Source organism: Balaenoptera physalus (genome assembly GCF_965194825.1).
Source record: "Balaenoptera physalus genome assembly, chromosome: 1".
In the NCBI taxonomy this organism is placed as follows: Eukaryota; Metazoa; Chordata; class Mammalia; order Artiodactyla; family Balaenopteridae; genus Balaenoptera; species Balaenoptera physalus.
Window position 1 is genome coordinate 119,041,643 of NC_138882.1, and position 20,832 is coordinate 119,062,474.

The 20,832-nt window shown below is 40.8% G+C and overlaps 1 long non-coding RNA gene across 1 annotated transcript; it reads left to right on the top strand.

Moving 5' to 3' along the window:
• Window positions 1–4,219: 4,219 nt before the first annotated feature.
• LOC309636571 lies at window positions 4,220–19,601 on the top strand. Its single transcript, XR_014250078.1, has 2 exons — window positions 4,220–4,556; window positions 9,114–19,601. It is a non-coding gene; the product is annotated as an uncharacterized lncRNA (long non-coding RNA).
• Window positions 19,602–20,832: the final 1,231 nt, after the last annotated feature.

The window sequence follows — 20,832 nt, forward strand, 5'->3', positions numbered from 1 at the left end:
CTGGCAGCTGCCCCTGGCCCAGCAGAACCAGCTGTAGGTCTGGGAACGTGGGTCAGACAGACTCCAAATGTGCTGATCCTCAGATAGACCACGTTGAAAGAGCCATTTTCTCATACAAAGACTTTCCATTGAATCATATCCTATGCACTATCTCTGGCTTCTCAGAGAGGAACAACACTGAACTTGTAAAGAAAACAAAAAGTGTCCTTAAAACCCTGGCCCATATCTTTTGCGGATAGCCGAGTTCATGCCTAGCCGCCCCAGGAGGGCATTTGGCAATAGTCACAGAAGAAAGCTTTTCTGTCCTGTTGAATAACAGTGTCCGGAAGAGCTGTCTTGCAGGGTGAGGGGTACCTGTGGAAGCAAGGCAGAGTTTTATAGAGCTGTTAGCGACACCTTTATAGCATACTTGAGGTAGCAGATTTTTCGCTGAACAGGTTATCTTACTTCTACGTTGCTGGAAATCAAATACTTCTTTACAATTTTGTTTTGGAACTCTTCAGAGGGCTCACAATTTAAAGAATTTCTAACATCTACTTCCACAGTAAGTTCAGATTTTCAAAGATCAAGTTGCCTTAAGTTGAGGGAGACCTGTATCAACAGCTTTGTCCCTTCAGTTTTGTCCTTTTACCAGGGCCACGTCTCACCGTCTGGACTCCATGAGGTTAACAGGCCCTGGGAAGGAGGAAGGAGCAGGCAAGTCACCTGGAGACAAAGGCTACAGGCCGACGAGACCTCTCCTCTGTTGAAGGCATAAAGCATATTCTTTGTAGGCTGAGCCTTGAGAAGAAAAGCACACTCGGATTTATTGAACTGGTACTATGCACCAGGCATTTAATTGTGCAATAGTCCCAGGAGGGAAGAAGATAATGAGATAACACTTAATGAGCACCGGCTAGCCAATGGGCAGAAGCCAGTAGCTTAATTTTTAAATGTATTGTTTCACTTAGTCTTTATAATTAGGGTTGCCACAGTTAGCAAATTAAAATCTAGTTAACATCTAGTTACATTTGAATTTCAGATAAGTAACAAATACTTTTCAGTATAAGTATGTCCCATACAATATTTGGGATATACTTATACTTAAAAATGCAGTTTTCTAGCTGAAATTCATATTTAAGAGGGGGTCTTGTATTTTATTGGCAACCCTATTTGGAAGAATCCTAAGAAGTAGGAATTATTATTCCCATCCTGTAACTGAGGAAACTAAGACTCAGAGACATTAAGAAATGTAAATTTGTCCAAGATGGTAAGTAAAGGCAGAGGAGTTGGGATAACCATCTGCTTCTGTTTGATTGAAAATCCTATACTATCAGCAACTGCATCATACTGTCTCCTCATCCAGGCTAATAAATAGTCAGTTTTTATTCAGCCAAATTAGCTGCCTCAAGGGAAAGAGCTAACTTCAATCTTAAATACTAGGTATTTATTAATCATCTACCTAGTCCAAAGCCCCGTGTTAGGGCTGGAGAGAAGAAAAAGTTGCATATGAGGATAATTTAAGAACCAGGGCCTGCCCTCACAGGAAAATGTAACCTAGTGGAGAAGATGAAAGAGAGAGAAAGAGAGGGAGGTGGGGGAGAGGGGAAAATGCTAAATATGTTTCCAGTCAGTTTCAAGTTTTTAAACAGGAACATTGGCATTATAGTTGATTCTGCTTTAAAATCTTGAGGTCCTCTGTAGAGAGCCTTGGTGGTAGGGAGGTGGGGTCCTCAGTGTCACCAAGAAGCAAGATTCCTCCTTATAAGAGATCAGCATCTGCCTCTTCATGGTGTCCCCAGTGGCTTGAGTCCATGGCTCCAGATTACACAGGGACTTTCAGGGACTGACGGTGGTTTGGCTGTCACATTGCTTACCTCACCGATACCAGGGTCACCCTGGCAAAGCTGTCCAGTGGAGGCTGCACCTTCCCTCCATCCCTCCATCAGCACTTTAAAACCTGCCCATACTGCCAGGTTATGTGAAGAAGATAACCAAAAGATATTAAAAAAAAAAAAAAAAAAAAAGGCAGACTTCAAGAAAGCAAGCATTGGAAGCTCAGAGAAATTAGAATCATCACAAAATAATATTGGAGTTCCTCCTCAAGCATTGTGTCAGATGTTTTATAAGTTTTATTCCTAAACATCACAAGAAAACAGTAAGGTAGGAATTGCTATCTCTACCTTACAGATCAGAACACTGAGGCTCAAAGAAGGTAAGGGACATGCAGAAGGTCACATAGCCAGTATGAAGCGCTACCTGCTCTGAACCATGCTTTTCGTAGAGCATCAAGTTCCCTCCTTAAAACAAAGGGAATGGAACCTTTTCCCCTGCAGACAGACAGGGAAATTCACCACTAAACAGCAAGCAGAAAGAGATGATGTTTAGGGCCTTGGTGAAAAGAAACAGTTCTGAATCAAATACCATTCTCTCTTATCTCTTAATTGAAGCCGGGGGTACCCATTTCCGTTTTTGTAGCCAACATCAAAAATAGAAATCAACATGGCACAAATGTATACCTAATGTAGCTTACAGTATGATTCCCTTTCCCTATATCATTTTACAAAATAGAAAAGATTTGGGAAGAGAAACTTAGAAATGGACATAAAAAAAGCTTATATTTTGATAGTAAGGGCCGTTTTAAGGTTGAAGTTCTGTTTTTGATAAGAAAAAGCTTTTAAGAAAGCTTTTTATATAGCATTGTATACCTGTAATCTTAGTCAATTCCTTCCTTCACTTTGCCTCTCTTATGCTACAATGCTAACTTTTCCTTCATATTTTCCCAATGGTTAACATTCTGCTTCTGAAAATTATCCATTAAAATTTTATCAATTTTGTATTTTGGTGAGACAGTATGAGGAAATGCCATTGTGAAATTAGATTTTTCTTTGACATCAGGCGCCCAGTCAGCAATCCAATCCCATGTGTTTCTATTGAGACATTAGGGTTTGATATAATTTTGGGCAGAAAACATTTTAAAAATGAAACAATTGAATTTTCTAGATGGTCTTGGGGACCACTTAGCTTAAGAGAATACACTTCCAAATCAAAAGACTTTCAATCATTTAAAATATTATTTGGATGATATTTGCTCTGTGTGTAGTAGCCGTTTGAATTTGTATTGAATGTTTGACTGGCTCATGCACACATAGATGATGTATGAAATTATTATTTCATATTTTTCTAGTGTTTGCATTGCAAGTGACATCTGGCTGACAGGAACTTGGAGAAATGGGATACGAAGTGAATGCTGCAGTTACCACAAGCATCATATTTATCAAAAGGTTTAAGGTTGGTCTGTCTTTGTTTAACATATGAAACTTGGAACAGTGAGTGGGAGGCACTGTGTTTTTGTGTTGCCTGCATGTTTTAACAGAGTTGTTTAGGAAAAGAGCAGTCAAAGAATAAACACTAATTGTATTATTTGTTCTGCTCATGAAACTAAATATTATACATTCTAATTTTAAGAAAACACACTTAAATTAGATTTGATATAATTTCCATACATTTTGCCTGTATTCAGAGAATTTACAGACTTCATGTTAGACAAGCACGCATATTGAGCACTAGTCATCATTATTCAGAAAAGGCAATGTGGGAGAAAAAAAAACTCAACTGCGTTTTTAGTTTTATTTTCTAATTTGTGAATGTGCAAAATTGAAGGAAGACATGTGAAAACATGTAGTACAGTGTTTGCAAGCGCTGACTCTGCTGAAATACACACATATAAATATACACATTTTCCTATCCTGCCTTTTCATGGAGGTCATGGCACCAATTACGAAATTAGTCATGAGAGATAGCATTCATTTAACAAAAATTTATGAACCTACTATGGACTACATACTAGCAGGGTACTGGAGAAAACCGGAGAAATGCAGAGGAATCAAAAAATCCCTGCTGTTAATAAACTCACAGTCAGGTAACAGAGGAGGTCAATATGAAAACCAAGTTCAACGTAGGGGTATAGATACAATGAGAAAAGTGTGGAAGCATTGACAAAGTAGGGGCGAAATGTGTCAGTGGTCCATCTACCAAAGACAGTTTAGGAAACAGAAAATGCATTATAGAGGACATTGTGAAAGCCTTTCAGATATAAAAGTAAGATATACTCATTTTTTGAAACTCGTAAATTTCAGGAAATTAGAAAGATGGCAAAAATCATCCTTGTTATTATTATCTAAAGACAAATATTGCCAGCTAGCTTCTACCATTTCCCTCCATTCTTTTCTTGATATATATATATATTTTTTAGTTTTGAAAGCATTGTGATAATACTGCAAATACATATTAAAAAAGAAATTAGATGCTGCATTCCAAAAAAGCCAACATCATTGTTGAATTCATTTCCATGTTATTTTAAGCTCTTCCTATATATGTTATTGTTAATGACTGAATAATGGTCCGATTGATAGTTAATGTCATAAACTAGCCATTACTCTATTAGGTTATTTGGTTTGTTTTCTAACTTCCTCAATCAACAATAAGTTGATGACTTCTAGGAAAAAAGAATTCAGGAGAAGAGAAAGAAATCTTCAGTGGTGGGGTCCCTGGTACCAGCATAAGGCATGAAAAAGGTAAGTAACATTTATTCAGCAACTGTTACAGTACTAGGTACTTTACCTGTACTATTTTGTTTATTGTCACCGGAGCCCTGATTCAAGCATGGTATAGTAGAAGTAGACTGGATTCACCCAGAGCTGAGTTCACATTTATTTCCCAACTTTGTCCAGCTGTGTGATTTCCAGAAAATCAGTTATAATCTCTCTGATTGTTGGTTTCCTCATTTATAAATTGGGGCAGTACTAGCATTCATTCATTTAACAAGAGCTTATTAGGCTCACAGGATGTATAAGGTATCTTGCTAGGCATAGGGGACATAAGGTCAATATGATGTGTCTCATGTCTTTGAGGGGCTGACAGCCTAGTGGAAGAGTCAGACATGGAAACGGGTTGACAAGTCTCAGAAGAACACAGATGAGAAAAGAATGCATTCTTCCTGGTGGAGCAACATTTGGTCTGGATCCTAAGTAATGAGAAGCAGGTTTCCACTTGCCTTTCTTCGACAATAGCATTCATCTTCTGCTACCCAAGCAATCATATGGTCAGTGTGGTGCATATTCGCTCTCGTCCCTGCCCTGAAGAAGCTTACCAACTAGTATCAGTCCTAATGCCCAGAAGAATGTGGCTTCTGTTTTATAGACTTGCACAGTGATTTATTTAAGAAGTGATTGTGTTGGTTTGGGAGTGATTGGTTTCTACCAGAGTCCTTCCTTCTAAGAGATGTGTCTGACCTTGTAAACAGAGGGTCCTGTTGACCCATCAAGGACCATATTTTGACACTGTATTTTGAAAGCCTCATTAATCTGAATAAAACTGTTACTAAAATATCTGTATTTTACAAAAAGAGAATATTAAGCAATATGCAGACATACTTTATAATCAGATTTGTACCTACACATATTAAGTCCCTCCCTGCTTAAAATTCCCAAATCTAAAATTAAAGCTAGAATACTCAGACCTAATGGCAAGTTTTCAAACTTTCCTAATCCAGCAATTTAAATGCCTCAGATTAAAGTGGTCACTGGAACCTGAAAGGTAATTTTAGCAAAATTTTCTTCCTTTTCCTCTCAAAATTTTACCCAAAAGTGTATCTGAAGGTTCACCAAATATGGAAAAGAAAATATATTTTCAAATTTCACTAATTAGCTCCAATTTTAAAATAAAGCAATCTATAACTCCTGTCTTCTGTTTTAAACCAATGGTGTATCAGTTAGCTGCTGTCATAAAACTACCGCATAACAATCCACTCCACGTTTCAGTGGCTTAAAACAAGCATTTATTTAGCTTCTGAGTATCAAATTAACTGGGATTTGGCTTGTCTAGACTGGTCATGGCTAGTGGTGGCTCTGTTCCATGTGTTGCTTATCCGCTTTTTAACACCTGTGGATAGGTGGAGGCATGTCCTTCTCATGGCAATGGCAGAGTCATGAAAGACTGAGTTCAAACGTTTTTAAAATTTCTGCTTACATCACATCTGCTAACATCCTACTGGTAAATCACTTAGCTAAGCTGAGTCAAGGCTTGGAAGAGCACTGCAGAATTCCATGTCAAACAGCAAAGATACAGGGAGTGGTGAAGAATTGGGGCCATTCACACTATCTATCTCCAAAGGTCATAGCACTTTTCTACAAAAAAGAATGAAGTTACATTCAATAGATTTTTATTTTTAATTATTATTTAAAGCTGTCTATATTCCAGGCACTGATTTATCTTCTCCTTACCTTCCTGCAATCCTACAAAAACCATTTCAACATCCCTATCATGCAGATGAAGAAACTGAGTCTGGGGGAGGTGTGAATAAAATGCTTAACCTTGCATGGCTGGTCAGAGGTCGAGTCTGGAATTAAATCCTGTCTGTGGGCTTTGTCTTCTGTTCTTTCTGCTATGGGAAGCTGCCTCGATATAAAATTTCAATTGTAAATTTTAAGATCAGGAAGGAATTTTTGAACTCATCTAATTTCTTTATTTTGTAGAGGGAAACAACCACAGTCCAGAGAGACGACTTCGATATTTTTATCTTGCTAATTAATAGAAAATCCAGGGACGAGAACCTGAGTCTCTTGAGTTCTCATTTTCTCCGTTTTTTATACAGGCTTTTTCACTGTATGCAAATTTACTCGGTGCCTGCTATGTGCCTGGCACTGTGTTGACCCAGTTCTCTGTTGCTAAAATCATATTCCGATTACAGAAATGAAGAGAAATAGAAGATTGTTTGAGTACCTACTATGTGATACAATGGGTGTCCGTGTTTTCCTAAAATCTACCAAAGACTGAAATTCTAAACTCCTGCATCAGTCTATTTCAACCCAAGTATAAGACAGATTTTCTCTTTGGCACTGACCCATTCTACATGTCATAGAGGCCAAGTTGGTCTGGGAGGCCACAGGAGCCGGGCAGGCAGTCCAAGACTCACCGCTGCCATTGAAGGTGGGCACCTTCCTCGACTTTGGCAGCTGTGTAACAACACTGAAACCGTACAGCTGCCAGGTCTCAACTTAATTAGAGCTGACCTTAAGATGGATTTTGCAAACCACTCGAATAGATCTCTCTGTTTGGAAAGTTTTCAAAGTAAAAAAGGAGAAAACAATAAAACGCCTCCAATTTGCAATCCCTCCCTCTGAGATTTGCTGTGTGCAGCCCCCCTGCTCTCCCCAGCACTGAGTCATAATCCCCAGAGGGTCCTTCAAGCCTAAGGCTGGTGGGAAGCAAGCAGAATATGACTTAGAGCTGCTTGTGTGAGATCACAACTGCCCTCCCCATTTTGCTGGGCCCACTGTGTTAGCTGCTGGAAGACAGGAAGGGTAGGGAGGAGAAGCTGGAGGCAAATCCTCCTGGGTACGAGAGGTATTGAAACAAGTCGTGGCATGCACCTAGGCTAGGGCCTGGCACATAGTAGGTGCTTGATAAATATTTGTTGAATGAATGAATGACTATCTTTCTAGTGTTATTGCTTGTCTAGTTTTGGTTCACTTGATTTGGGGGAAATCTGTTTGCCCAGGGCCCTGGTATTGCATAGAAGTTAATGGTTTAGACTCTGTATTCAATCACTCAGCTCATGGGTATGAGGGTTCATTGTGTTCCAGGCATCAAGGATTTGACAGTTAGCAAACCACATGCAATTACTGCTTTCATGGAGCTTACAGTCTAATGAGATAAGTCAGACACGCGTTTTGAATTTTGACTCTGACGCTTACTAGCTCTGTGTTGACAGGTGATTTATATCTTTGTGTCTCAGTGTCCTCATATGTCAAAAAAAGTATGATCATAGAACCTAATTAAATGAATATATATATAAAGCACTTGGAATATTGTCTGACTTTTAAAAAGCACTATGTAAATGTCTGTGATTACCTCACATATTGCTGTGAGGATTAAATGTGAAAATGCATGTAAATAGCCGACTCTGATGCTGGCATGTATTAAGAACTTCATAAATGGTAGATATTATTATTTCCCATTATAAGGAGCTTTATTGCAATTCTAAACTTGATGTAGGGGAGGTGGGAAGTAGTAAGAACTGTGTTGGCGGGAGAGTATAGCTGGGTCAACTGCGACTAAAACTCTAATCTGTGTTCTGATTCTCAGGCAGATACTTTGAGCAACACACACACACACACAGCCCCCTTACGGCACGTTTAAGGACACAATCAAGAGGAGAGGTGCCTGTGTCCCTAAATTAAATGTTCCTAAAAGCTGAAATCCATTTTTTTCTGGATTCACCCTCATTGCCACAGTTATTCTACTTGGCCCTGCTGGAATGCAGCTGGAGAGAATTTCCCAGAAATGCCAGGAGAAGATGCCATGCCAGCTAGGGTGCCTCTGGGGATGGGGGGAAGCAGGGACAGATTCTCTCTGCTCTTGGAGGATTCTCCCCCAGCCTCAGAGCCTGTCAACATCTGTAGAATGATGTATTTTCTTTCACACTTATGTCTCTTTCCTATATCAAGTGTTTCTTACTCTGTATTGCCCTGGTCCTTTGGATCCAATGAAACTATTAGAGATCTGCCATTAATCATTCTTAATTTTATTCCCTTCTTCCTTTCCCACTGGATTTCGACGAGGGCCTCTCCTCCTGTACATAATCACTCCAACCTGTTATTTTTCCTTCTCTGTGGGTTTCTCCCTCCATTTGAATAGCTCACTCATAAACAGCATCATTGAGACTCAAGATAAGTAGATGTATAAGTGCCTCTGTACTTGAGGCTTCCCATCTGGGCAAACCCTCATCCTCCGCTGAAGCATGTCTATGACTTAAGTTTCCACAGCCCTCTTCAGCAGCCGAGGAATGTCTGCTCTCTCCTCTCCCCTCCCATCGCACACCAGCAGATGTGGCACCCACGGAATCACTCCTAGGCCTCCAAACAGCCCAAGTCAGACCCTCGCCCAGCATACACCTCTGTTGACAATGCAGGAGAGTGGTGATCAGGACAGGAGGAGCAGGAGAGCCAAGAAGAACATTAGAATACACATCTTAAGGGCCACGGCATGAAAGAACGACTTGGTCACGGTCAGCACGCATAAGAAAAGTTATTACAAGCAAGATTCCAAAGAGCTGTTCTCTGTTTTCACAGGAAACAGAAGGTGAAAAAAAGCAGCCTTATATTGTAGCAGGAGAGAGTTTTGCTAAACATACAGTTGAAGCACTTGACTTTGGAGGTGAATAATCCCAGAAACAAGCAACCAAGTAAGTTCCTGAAAGCTGTGTTATACAATGAAAGATAATCATTTGTTTTGAGTGGTTTAGAAAGAGACTTTCCTAGAGATGAGGTTGGGAGTGGGGAGGGGTTCAACTTGACAAATACGTATAATCTTAGAACTGGAAGGGGCATGAAGGGCCCACACCACCTGTTTCACAGAAGAGGCACAGAATACGTTTGCCCAAAGTTACAAGGCTACTTAATGTTTGATACTCTAGGCTTTCTAATGCCAAGTCCAGTGCACTTTTTGGAGCCCCAATTTAACTTAGAGATCACATCCCACCTTGAGTTTTTTTTTTTTTTTTTTTTTTTTTTTTTTTTTTTTTTAGGAGAAGAAGGAGGAAGAGGAAGATAAAAACAAAAAACAAAAAGTGATGGGTGGTTGATTTACCGTTATGGATCCTGGTAAATCCAGGATGTGTTAAAGATAATCTCCCCTTCCCCGGGAGAAGGAACAGTGAATAGTCCCAGGTAACCATTAATCCTGAAGCTGATTACTAAACCAGGGCCTGCGAAGACCTGCAGCTATCTCTTCATTTTGCTGTTTAAAGGAATGGGTTCCACAGGCAGAGACAGAGCTGTGCTGAAGAGCGACACTTACCATCGGCTCCTCCAAACACATTCTGTGGGAGGGCGTGGGATTTCACAGCAGTGAGAGCAAAACTATTCACAGCGGTACCATATGCTCCCCACCATCAGGAGCTGTGGTACTGGTCACTGGACTTGGCAGGCAAATCAACTGAATGGAAATTCTGAAGACCACAGTAGGAGTTTTCTCTTTGTGGGTTTTGGATGGTAAAATCTTCAATCTGTTCCACAGGCAGAAATCAGAGTGAAAAATAATTCTACACAAATCACGTGTGTAGGGTGTGTGTGTGTGTGTGTGTGTGTGTGAAAGAGCATGAGTGTGTGTTACTTGCAGAAAAGTGACGGGGAAACGAAGGCTCAGCATTTATCTTGTACTATCCTACAGAAGTAGGAGTGCTAATGCTGAACGCAAGAGGGAAAAGACTGAGAAAGTGAAAGATGGAGAAGGATTATTTTTAGTATAAATTCCATGTTTTCAGTTTTTTCTCTAAGAAAAAATGTAAGATTGAGAATTTCCCAAATGCCAAGACCATTTAATAGCAGAATTACAACAGACGAGAAATGCAGCACTTTTTAAAGCTTGTCCTTTCTCTGTTATTAACTTTGTTCTTTCAGTTGTGCCAGAGAAAGCACAAGAGATAGAAATTGGCAGAAATATGGGTCTGCAGAACAGAAATTCAACCTAAATGAAAATACCATGAAAACCTCTAGCAAAAAAAAAAGTCTTTTGTGAAACAGCATAACTTTCATCATCAAGAAAAGGTTTATTTGAATGAAAAGTAAAATTTCGGACAGTCTATTGTCTAATCATTAGTAATTCTGTGCATGTTTGGGCTATTTTCTATTTCCAGAGTGGTTTGCAATCATTAGTTAATCCACTCAGCATGCTTAGGCTAAATTGTGTTATATGCGTATAATAGATAAGGATTGTTGTTGGAGAGAGGCAGCATGACACAGCCGGCTGAGGAATGAACTGGAAACTCAGAGGCTGGGAGTCTTCATCTTAACCATCCGGTTAGTCTGCGGTGGGAGCTGAGCCCATCCCACAGGACTTCAAAACAAAGATTCAACTTGTTTAAGAACTAAATATATATATTACAGAAAAATTTTTTTCCAACAATTTTTGGTATTCTTGGAGTTTTAATTTTCCATTAAGTCCCTTTGGCATCATGTGGGCCCAGTCTCAGTTTTCGCCATAGAGAAAATATATTTTAAAAGGCCAGTCTCTGTAAATAATTCTATTGAGGGGCAGCACAGTGGTTACTAAGGGCACATGTCAATGCTAACCAATGGCCTTTTCAACATGAGGAAACAGTCTGGAGAGTTTAAATGTACTGGAACAAATTGGTGGTGTAATTTTCCTTTCTTTTCTTTTTGGGCATTAACACTAGTCTATACAGTTGGTCCTCCATATCCTAGGGTTGCACATCCATGGAGTCAACCAACCGTGGATAGAAAATATTTGAAAAAAAATTTCAGAGAGTTCCATAGAGCAAAACTTGAATTTGCTGTACACTGGCAACTCTTTAGCTATTTACATAGCATTTACATTGTATTTACAACTATTTACATAGCATTTACATTGTATTAGGTATTATAAGTAATCTAGAGATGAGTTAAAGTATATGGGAGGATGTGTGTAGGTTATATGTAAATACTATGCCATTTTATATAAGAGACTTGAGCATCTGAGGATTTTGGTATTTGAAGGGGGTCCTGGAACCTTTCCCTGTAATGTCACCTGAGGTTTGCCAGCTTTAATTTTTCTCTTGATAAGAAGAATCCTCTATGCAAGATTGCTGCTTTTAAGTGTTCTAATGTAATTTTTTCAAAGATGAACCAATGCTTTTGCCCAGCAGAGCTTGTCCACATCATGTTTGGATTACAGCGGTGTAGCTTTCCTTTATTTTCATTTGTTTGCTCCCACCCTATCCAAATACATTAATATGTGGTTCAGATAATGTATTCCATATGTTTAATTAGCCATTACATGAAATATAGGAAGGTGTGGCTTTTAAAATGCATTCTCCATTTTCTCCCAGTTTCCTAAATTTTAACTTACATTTTCTGGTGGCTTTTTGTTGTTATTTTTTGTTGTTTTTTAAAAAAATCTTTTCATTATAAAGAATCTGTTCAGACTAAATTTATCTAACTGCTTCAAGTTTTAGATTTTCTTTGGATAATAGAATTTCAGTTCTGTCTATAGACAGATTAAATTAATTCTGTCCTACTTTACCCAATGTGTATAATGAGTCATCGCTCAATTAATGGATACACATAATAAAATATGACTTAAATAAACTGTGTTAAGGAGTTCCCTTTTATAAAGTTTCTGGATTTTTTAAAATTACATTTAAATGTCCATGATTTCCCAATTTCTGCTTAAATAGTTTCCTTGGTAAGATTTTAATTTCTTGCAGGATGTCTAATATGTCTTAACCGTGTCCTGATGTCAAAAAAAAGAAAATGACCAGCACTTCATTTGGAGACTATTCAGAAATTCTTTACTTGAACTAATTGATTACCAGTAACAGCGGCCCCGAAACACCGCCACAGAACACATGGCCAGCCTTGGGGTGATTCACTGTGGTGTCACTGGGAGAGATTATGAAGCCCAGGGTCGCGATGGTGCCGGTTCATGCCTTTTCAGTGAGAAAGCACTCAGGTTCCACAGTGTTAATCTGGCCGCAGAATGGGAGACGGCTAAGTCTGCCTGGAATGTCTGGCTGCTGGTTGGCAGACATAGCCCTTTCTTCACCTTGGATCTGCTGGGTTAAGGATGCTTTCATAGTAATTTTCCAATGTCTTCCTTGATCAGTCGACTGCAGCATTTTATCATTTTGCAGATTTTGTTTTCTTCATGGGTTATTACTTCCACTGAACTGCACTTAACATCTATTAGCTTAGGTCTCCAGAAGATCAAAGTCCCTCTGTATCTGATTATTCTGTTCTTTGCAATTTGTGTCTCCCCCTCACCCTACCCCCCTCCCCACCAATCCAGGAGGCTTACACGTTTTTACAGATTTGGTTTCAGTGTCTTTCCCTAAATTGTTTATAGACATAAAAGCATCATAAAGAGGGCATTGTGTCTCTAGAAGGAGAATAAGAGAGGGAAAAAAGTGAAGACAGCAATAGTAATTCTTGTGTTATTTCTATCTCAGTATGAGTCTTTTCAAACTCATGCTTAAATATTTTTTTCTTTTTGAAACAGGGTGGGGGAGGGTGAGAAGGAGGGAGGGAAGGAGGGAGAGAGAAGTGCTAATGTCATAGCAGCTAAATTCCTGCTGAGATTTATTCCCTTTTCTAAATCATTCACTCTCCTCCCCTCCTTTCCTTCCAAATCCCTGTCCTGTCTCCCCAGTTTTAGTTAAAAACATTAGCATTGTCTTTTTTGGGAACCTGTTCATGGGGCCAACATTCCATTCATTTTATGGTTTACTATTAACCTTAATGACTAGGTTCTAATGGAGGATTTTATTTCCTTTCTGAACCTCTAGTAAATAAGAATCATCCTCTAAATTTGGTCTCACAGCTGTGATTTACTGAAGATCCTCTATCAAATGTCAACCCCTTCTCAACAACAGACCCAAACTGGACAGATCAGGGCATTTGCATGAGCCCTAGAAGGAATATTTTTAGAAGCTACACAAGAGGCCCAGTACACATCTATCAGCAGACATGAAGTGGGTGCTTGTGAGTTGAGACAGGTATTAAAAACTCAAACTACATCTGGCAGCTGAAAAAAAAAAATTAACTCAGAGGAGATTTGAATCAGAGGAGATTATTGAAATAAAGACCTGGAGCTTTTTTTGAAAGGATATTTCAGAACACTATTCTCCATGGTGAATAAAAGAAACCAAAGCAAGAGGGAGAAGAAAGAGAGAGAGAGAAAGTGTGAGCTAGAGCATGGTTTCTCGAACTTGAATGTGTGTACAGATCACATGGTGACCTCGTTAAAATGGAGACTCTGAACCCTAAGGCTGAGGTGGAAAATGAGAATTTAACCTGCTCCCAAGTGACTCAGATTCTGCCGATCCAGGGGCCACATTTGAGCAAAGAGAGTGTTTCCCCAAGACCCACAGCTCGTCTGAAACTGCAGAAGGCCCCTCACTCTACCTAGCACAAGGGACCGTCTCCTTGAGAGGTATCAGTCTTTGAGGAGGGATGCTGAGGAACTCTAGAGCAATGGTTCTCAGACTTTCCTGCATATTATAATATCCCGGAAGCTTTAAAAAAAATCCCAATGCCCAGGCCACACCCCACATCAATTAAATCAGAATCTCTAGAAATGATACCCAGGCATTGGCGTTTTAAAAAATCCTCTAGGTGATTCCAATGTGCAGCCAAGTTTGAGACCCAATTAAAAAATAATAATATTAACTAAAATAATAACAACAGCCAACATGTGTTGGCTGCTTCTACACAAATATGGGACATGGTGATCAATACATACAATTTTTTTTCATTGAATCATCAAATAAATCCCTTTTACAGGCCAGAAAACTGAGGCAGAGGTTATGTAGCTTGTTCTCAGCTAAAGAGCGGACAGAGCTGCTGTTAGAAAACAAGAGAAACATCATGTGTGCATGAGCAAGTGATGGAGCCTGGAGAACTCGCCAGGGAATTACATGTGCACGTGAGTCCAAGTGTTCTTTTACTTGCATTTTGAATTTTTAACCAACAGTTAGTGGTGCCATGTTTAAAAGTCTTTCCCCCTCTCTGCTGCCCTCCCACCCTCAAAGGCCCAAGCCTACCTTCCTGAATCATTCATTGCTTTTCCTCACTCTGGGCATGCTTGAGGCCCTAGACTTTTGAGCTAAGGTTAACAGCCTTCAGTTGCTGGCTCCTGGGGCCACCTTGACTCCAGGTAGGCGCTGCTTTGTCTCCTTTCAGAGATTCCTTTGGCCTCTCTTGCCCCTAACTGAGCAGCAGGGGGAGCTATGGCTATCAGAAAAAACATCCTGTAAAACTGCCCCTAAATAGATAGGATTTTTATATTCTTTCCTGAAAGAAAATCTTCCTAGCAGCTCTTCTCCCTAAAGCTAACGCCAACTGTCCCAAATTCCACAGGCCAGGTCAACAGCCCATTTGGGCATGATGATGGCAAAAAATTCAGAGAGGCTCTCATGGGGCCCAGAGACAGCTGAGAAGGGGCCGCACGGGTACAACAGTGAGTGTAATCAAGGTGGCTGATCAATCCGGAAGGGAGCCATAGTCAACTACATCTTTCCGAATGATGTTCCTCAATCAGAATGGACTGAGCAACTATAATAAAATGTATAAAATATAACATGAGCTTTCTTTTTTAACCCTGATCAGTGATTGGAATAGAAATTTTTGTATCAGTCCTCAGTTTTCCCAACTTTAAATGGGTATATTTCAGGTCAATATATGTTCCTCTAACTCAGGCTGTATCTGTGTCAGAGGACAGAGTGTTGGGTGAGGAGCAGGAATCCCCAAGACAACACTATTAGGTCGAAACAGTTTGAGGGAAATTTGAAAAATCCCAGAGAGAGAGAATTCTCCCTCAGTCCACTACAGAGCAAGGTACCAATTTACCCTGAACCATAAATTCAGAGAGGCTGCTTCCCAAGCCTGAGAGGCTTTTCAAAATGGCTGTGGCCCAGACCCTTAGATGGTGAGGTGCTCAGAGGAGATCAAGGCATGTTACTCTAAGCGAATTAGGATGGCTCAGTAGGACCGGAAGCTAAATATACCAACTCATTACATAAGAAACTCCTACTCTCCCAACTACTCTGCAGTCGTGCTCCTACTTCACCCTCCTTTCTCAACCCTGACCTAGGAGATCACAGGGAGAGGGGTGATGAGTATCCAATGTCATTTTCCATTCACAAGGAGAATCTCTTCAGAATTCCTGTCCTACCCCCGATTCTGGAGTATGTAAGTATCTTCTCTGGTTAGAAGTGAAGGTTGATGGAAACAGAACCTTTCCCATTAAACAGATTTTGGCAACTATGATGCCAGGGGCCTTTAGTGTGTTGCCATGAGTTAATGAAACACTTGGAAAATTGATATGTGAACTTCATGAAGGGCATCATAGTGTCTCTGAAATGGATTTTCAGAGTATGATCTATATGGCTTTGAGCCACTGGAGCAAGTGCTAGCAGAGTGATGTGAAAATATAGTCCGTGCTCATCAGCCTTAATTTCACTTAGTGTATTGTTCGCAAATGTGTCCTAATTGTGTGTGAGCTTGCTTCTCTTCTCCTGGATGCACTCAGTTCTAGTAAAGGGACTGGGCAATTACATTGCAGGCAGACAGATTAGTAGTGGCACAAACGCATGCAAAAATACACAGACAAGGCTTTGCTCTGTAGTCAGAGCCTCCCTGGTAATCCTCCTGTGTCCGTAAATTGAGTTGCCTGTTCACTTATACAGCACCAGCTAAGGAGTCTGCTTCTCCTCACCGAGCTCCGCCTGAGAGTCTCCAAGTTACGCTAGCTGCGAGAATTACATGCTCCGCCCCTGCCTGGCTGAATCTACCCGAGATCCTGAGCCAGACGGGGACACCTGAAAGCAAACACAGTCCCTACCTGAGAAAATATTTTACAGGAGAAAAGGGAAGTGACGGTCTTGCTTAAAAAGCTGACCTTTTAAAAAAGGATTTTTTTTCTTTTTGAGTCTCATGGACTATGGAGGTTTCCATAATGGTGAAGTCTCAAAGGGAAGGTGGCCTGTAGTTGGAGAGACTTTCCAGCCGAAGCACAGTTCAAGCTCACAATTCACGGGATCAGAGGTCAAGGAGGAAAGGGCGGGCAGGTGGGTGGTCAGACCTGGGAGCTGTCCCTCCTCTCTAGGAATAGAAACTGCAATTCTGCATGTTTTGTTACTAGGTTTAAAAAAAAAAAAAGCAGTGGGCCGTTTTGCCCAAATGTCCTAATAGGCTGCCTGAGGCATATAAGCATACATGATAAACCTTGTTAGATGATAAGCTGAAAAGGAAAATTGAGACCTTATTCAAATTTGTTGGTGAAAACACACTTGCACCCTTCCTGCCCTCTTGTGAGTGGAGGAAGGATCTCTCCAGGGAAGCAGTAGAGGATTAGTGCACATCGGAGGGGCCAACCAATTCAGGAATCAGGAGCACATTCAACTGTACTGACCTTTTACTCCTGTGTCCCCAAATGCTGGATCAGAATTTTTCTCAAGGGCATCACAAAAATAAGCAATTTGATTTTTCTTTCCTGGGCTTAGTCTCTCACCATCATACCCCACAATGAATAAGTCTGAAGGGGAGGAGCTAAACTATATTTCTTTAGGAATGGGCTCCCACCCCACTTTCATGGATACATCTTTCTCTTTTTCTCCTTCTTTACTTGTGCTTTTTATTCATCGCTAGGTCTACCTGCTAGCCAAAGAAATCAGATTTCTCTATAACTCACCTTCTGAGGTGGGCCAGATTTTCACAAATTTGGACCAAAGAAATTACTCAAAAGCTCCCACCATACTTGAAGCAAACTCCCAAGTGGCGGCTGCCTTTGCAAAGTTTCAGCTCCAACCTAAACTTTGATGCTTTTCTTCTAGAGAAATGATTCACTTGCCCGCTTTTGATGGTGCTCTGTTAAGCAGGTGTGACAGATGCTGTTGATTTTCTCACTCAACGCCTATTCCCAACCCCCTCCTTTCTTGCCCCTTTCACTGTGGAAGAAGACAAAGCTCTAAGGTGCTTTCCTACTCACATTCCCAGCGTCCCTGGAATCTGGACAGGGGTGGGAATGGGTGCGGTTCTATTGATGGGAATCCAAGGCAGTCATGGCACTGCTTCTGGGAAAGTGATTTTCTTCCTGAAAAATGGGAGAAATAAAGCTATCACCAACCCTTCTTTTTTCCTGCTGGATGTAGACATGATGCTTGTAGGTACAGCTGCTATGCTATCCAGCAATAAGAAATGCTAAGGACAGCGGAGTGGAAAGATAGAAGGAACTTGGGCCATTGATGACATGTCTGAGTTACCATAGCTGCATGCACCTTGTATGGAAGTCCTGGATTGCCTATCTGCCAGTTTCTTGTTATGTTACCAAAAAACAACAAAAAAAATTGAAGTCAGAAATATCAGCTATCCTGTTACTTACAAATGAGTATGTTCCTAAATAGAATAGATAACAGAGCAACCAAACCCAAATTAACACCCGAACCCCACCCCACCACCAAGAAAATCTCTGTCCCGCTGAGTTCCGAACCTTGTGTTAGGAGAAGTTATTATGTTGCCATATTCTTATGTTTGCCATTTTACAGATAGGGTAACTAAAGGCTGAGGATCTAAAGCAGCCTTACCAAGGTCACACAGTAAGCCACTAAAAGCTGGGGAATAAAGCCAAGAGCTCTGTAATCCCAGTCGAGGTCTCCTCTGCTCTGTCTCTCCCCCCTCAGCTGGGAAAATGTCAAAGGATTTATCAAAAACAGCCTGAAGCTAGATTAGGTATGTTAATACCCAAAGCACTTAATTACTAATACAGTTTAAGGTACATTAACCTAATTGGAAACTTTCTGCATATGGCATAGGTTTTTTTTTTTTCCCCTGAAAAAATTAATAGTATTTTTTTCAAACTTTTCTACTAGCCCACCTCACTTTTATGTGCTATTATTGGTTTTCAAATTTAGAAAGAGTATCACAGCCAAGAGTTGAATTAATGTTATTTCCTCCTGTAAAAGGAGGATAAGTAAAATAAAAAAAATAATAAAATGTGAGAAAAAGGAAAGATAAAATTGTATCTGATAATTGCGTGTCTCACCCACCCAGCAGGGAAGCTGGCAGGATGCCATCATCAGATCCCAGGGTCATACATGGCTCCTCCCCTCCCTCACATCCATGTCCAATCAGCACCGCATCCTATTGTGTATAACTATTTCACACCATCCCCCTGCTACACCTTTAGGCCAGGCCCTTGACTTTCTCCCCTGGATTACTGTGACGGCCATCTAGCCAGTCTTTTGTCTGGTTGCAGTCTGTTCCCCATGCTGCAGTTGGAGAGATCCTTATAAAATGCAAATCAGATCTGTCAACTCTTGAGTGATTCCCCATAGCCCTCAGGATAAGTCCAAACTCCTTACTCTGACTTCAAATGCCCTTCATTATCTGGTTTCTGCCTAGTTCTCCAGTCTTAACACTGGATGCTCCAGCTATATAGAACTACTAGCAGTTTCTCAGACTGGCTTTTCCTCCCTTCTGAGCCTTTGCAGAAACTGACCTCTGCTGGGAGTTTCCCCCTTCCTGGTCTTCCTTTCCTTTCTTCCCACCAATTTCCAAGCTAACTCCTAATCATCTTCCAGCACCCAAGCACCACTTGTTCTGGAATCCTCCCCTGACCACCTCCTCCCCAGACTGGGGTAAGGGCCTCTCCAATGTGTTCCCATGGCAACCTGGCCTAAAATACACTGAGACAACACTGAAATTATTTGCTTATATGTCTGTCTTCCTGGGGGCATCTTGAGAACAGAGAATGTATTTTGTTCATCTTTGCATCATCAGTGCCTAACAACGCAGAGATGCTTACAAAACAGAAACTCAGTAAAAAGTAATTGTTGAATGAATGAAAAAACAAGCAAACTGTTGGTGGGAATGTAAACTGGCACAACCACTATAGAAAATGATATGTGGTTCCTCAAAAAATTAAAAATAGAATTACCACATGACCCAACAATCCCACTTCTGGGCATATATACAAAGGCAATGAAATCACTACCTCGAAGAGATATCAAAAAAAGATAGAAGAAAGAACAAGCAAACTAACCTTGTATTCAGGACTATGCAAAAGAGTAATAGGCAGGGAGCTACACAATAAGAAAACTGGGGTGAGGTGGGCAGGAAGGATGAAGTCATAGAGAACATGTTCATCCTGAACTCAGTAAGGAAAGCACAGGGTCTGACATCCAACCCACTGGCTCCCAGGTTGTTCTCAGTTACAAAATTCAAATGGGGAAAACTGGCAGATCTGGAAGCTGCCCCACACTGTCTGAGAAGGAGTGGATGGAGGAGATTACTGCGGATCCTTACAAGCCTCATGGAGGAGGAATGTGGGCTCCTCTCTCTCTTTCCCTCTTCCTCGCCTCTCCATCACTCCTTCCTGTTAATGCCATCATCCTAATGTTTGTAGCACCAAACCAGAGGAGCCTCCAGAATCTACTTCTCCTTTATAAGGCAGATAACTTCATAAATTATCCACACACATAACCTGTAGAAGTTAAAGCTGACACTTCCCACTAACACAATATGTATGAAGAAGAACTAAGTGGGGAACTGAGGACATTTCTCTGCACTCTCTTCTAATGCACCTTGTTACCGCTACGTAACGAAGTAGTTGTCACTGTACTGGTGTTAGCCTTCAGCCGGCACTAGCTTAACCACACAACGGTGGCCTGTGTGGAAATACCACATCTCTTGAGACCTTCAGGGTCTAAGGCCTTTATTCATGACGTAATTATGACAGCTGATTAGGCTACACTTGTTTCTTTCCACACCTGAGAGGATGGCAGCCTGTGGGCATGGGAGCCTGTGGTAAGCACACTTCTAAGAGGTTGACCTCAGCATCAGGAAAGCTATGCATTGCACTTCCAAAGAAACAGGCAAACTGCCTTTGAGAGATCAATGATCTGGAGCTGGCTTCTGAGCTCCAGGGAGGAATCCCTATTAAAGTGCCTCAATGGACACAACAAGTAGCTGTGTATGGGTTTGGGACAAACATTTTCTGTATGTGTTTAAATTGTCCATTGTGGCTCCTGATTTGAGTGGCCACAGCCAACTTGGGACAAGAGTTGGGGTCGTGGAGAGGTGGTTTCCTACCAATATCCCCAGAGACTGAGACGTGATCAAAAGGAATGTTCAGAAGACCTTTCAAAGCAAAATAAAAATGAAGTAGCAACAGAAATGACAGCTCCAGGGGTATGCAAAGTGCTCTAGCCTGGAACTTTCTGAGGTCTTGCATCTCATTGGATCAATAAACATTTATTGTGGATTTAGTATATGCAGGGTATGACCTCTGTGCTGT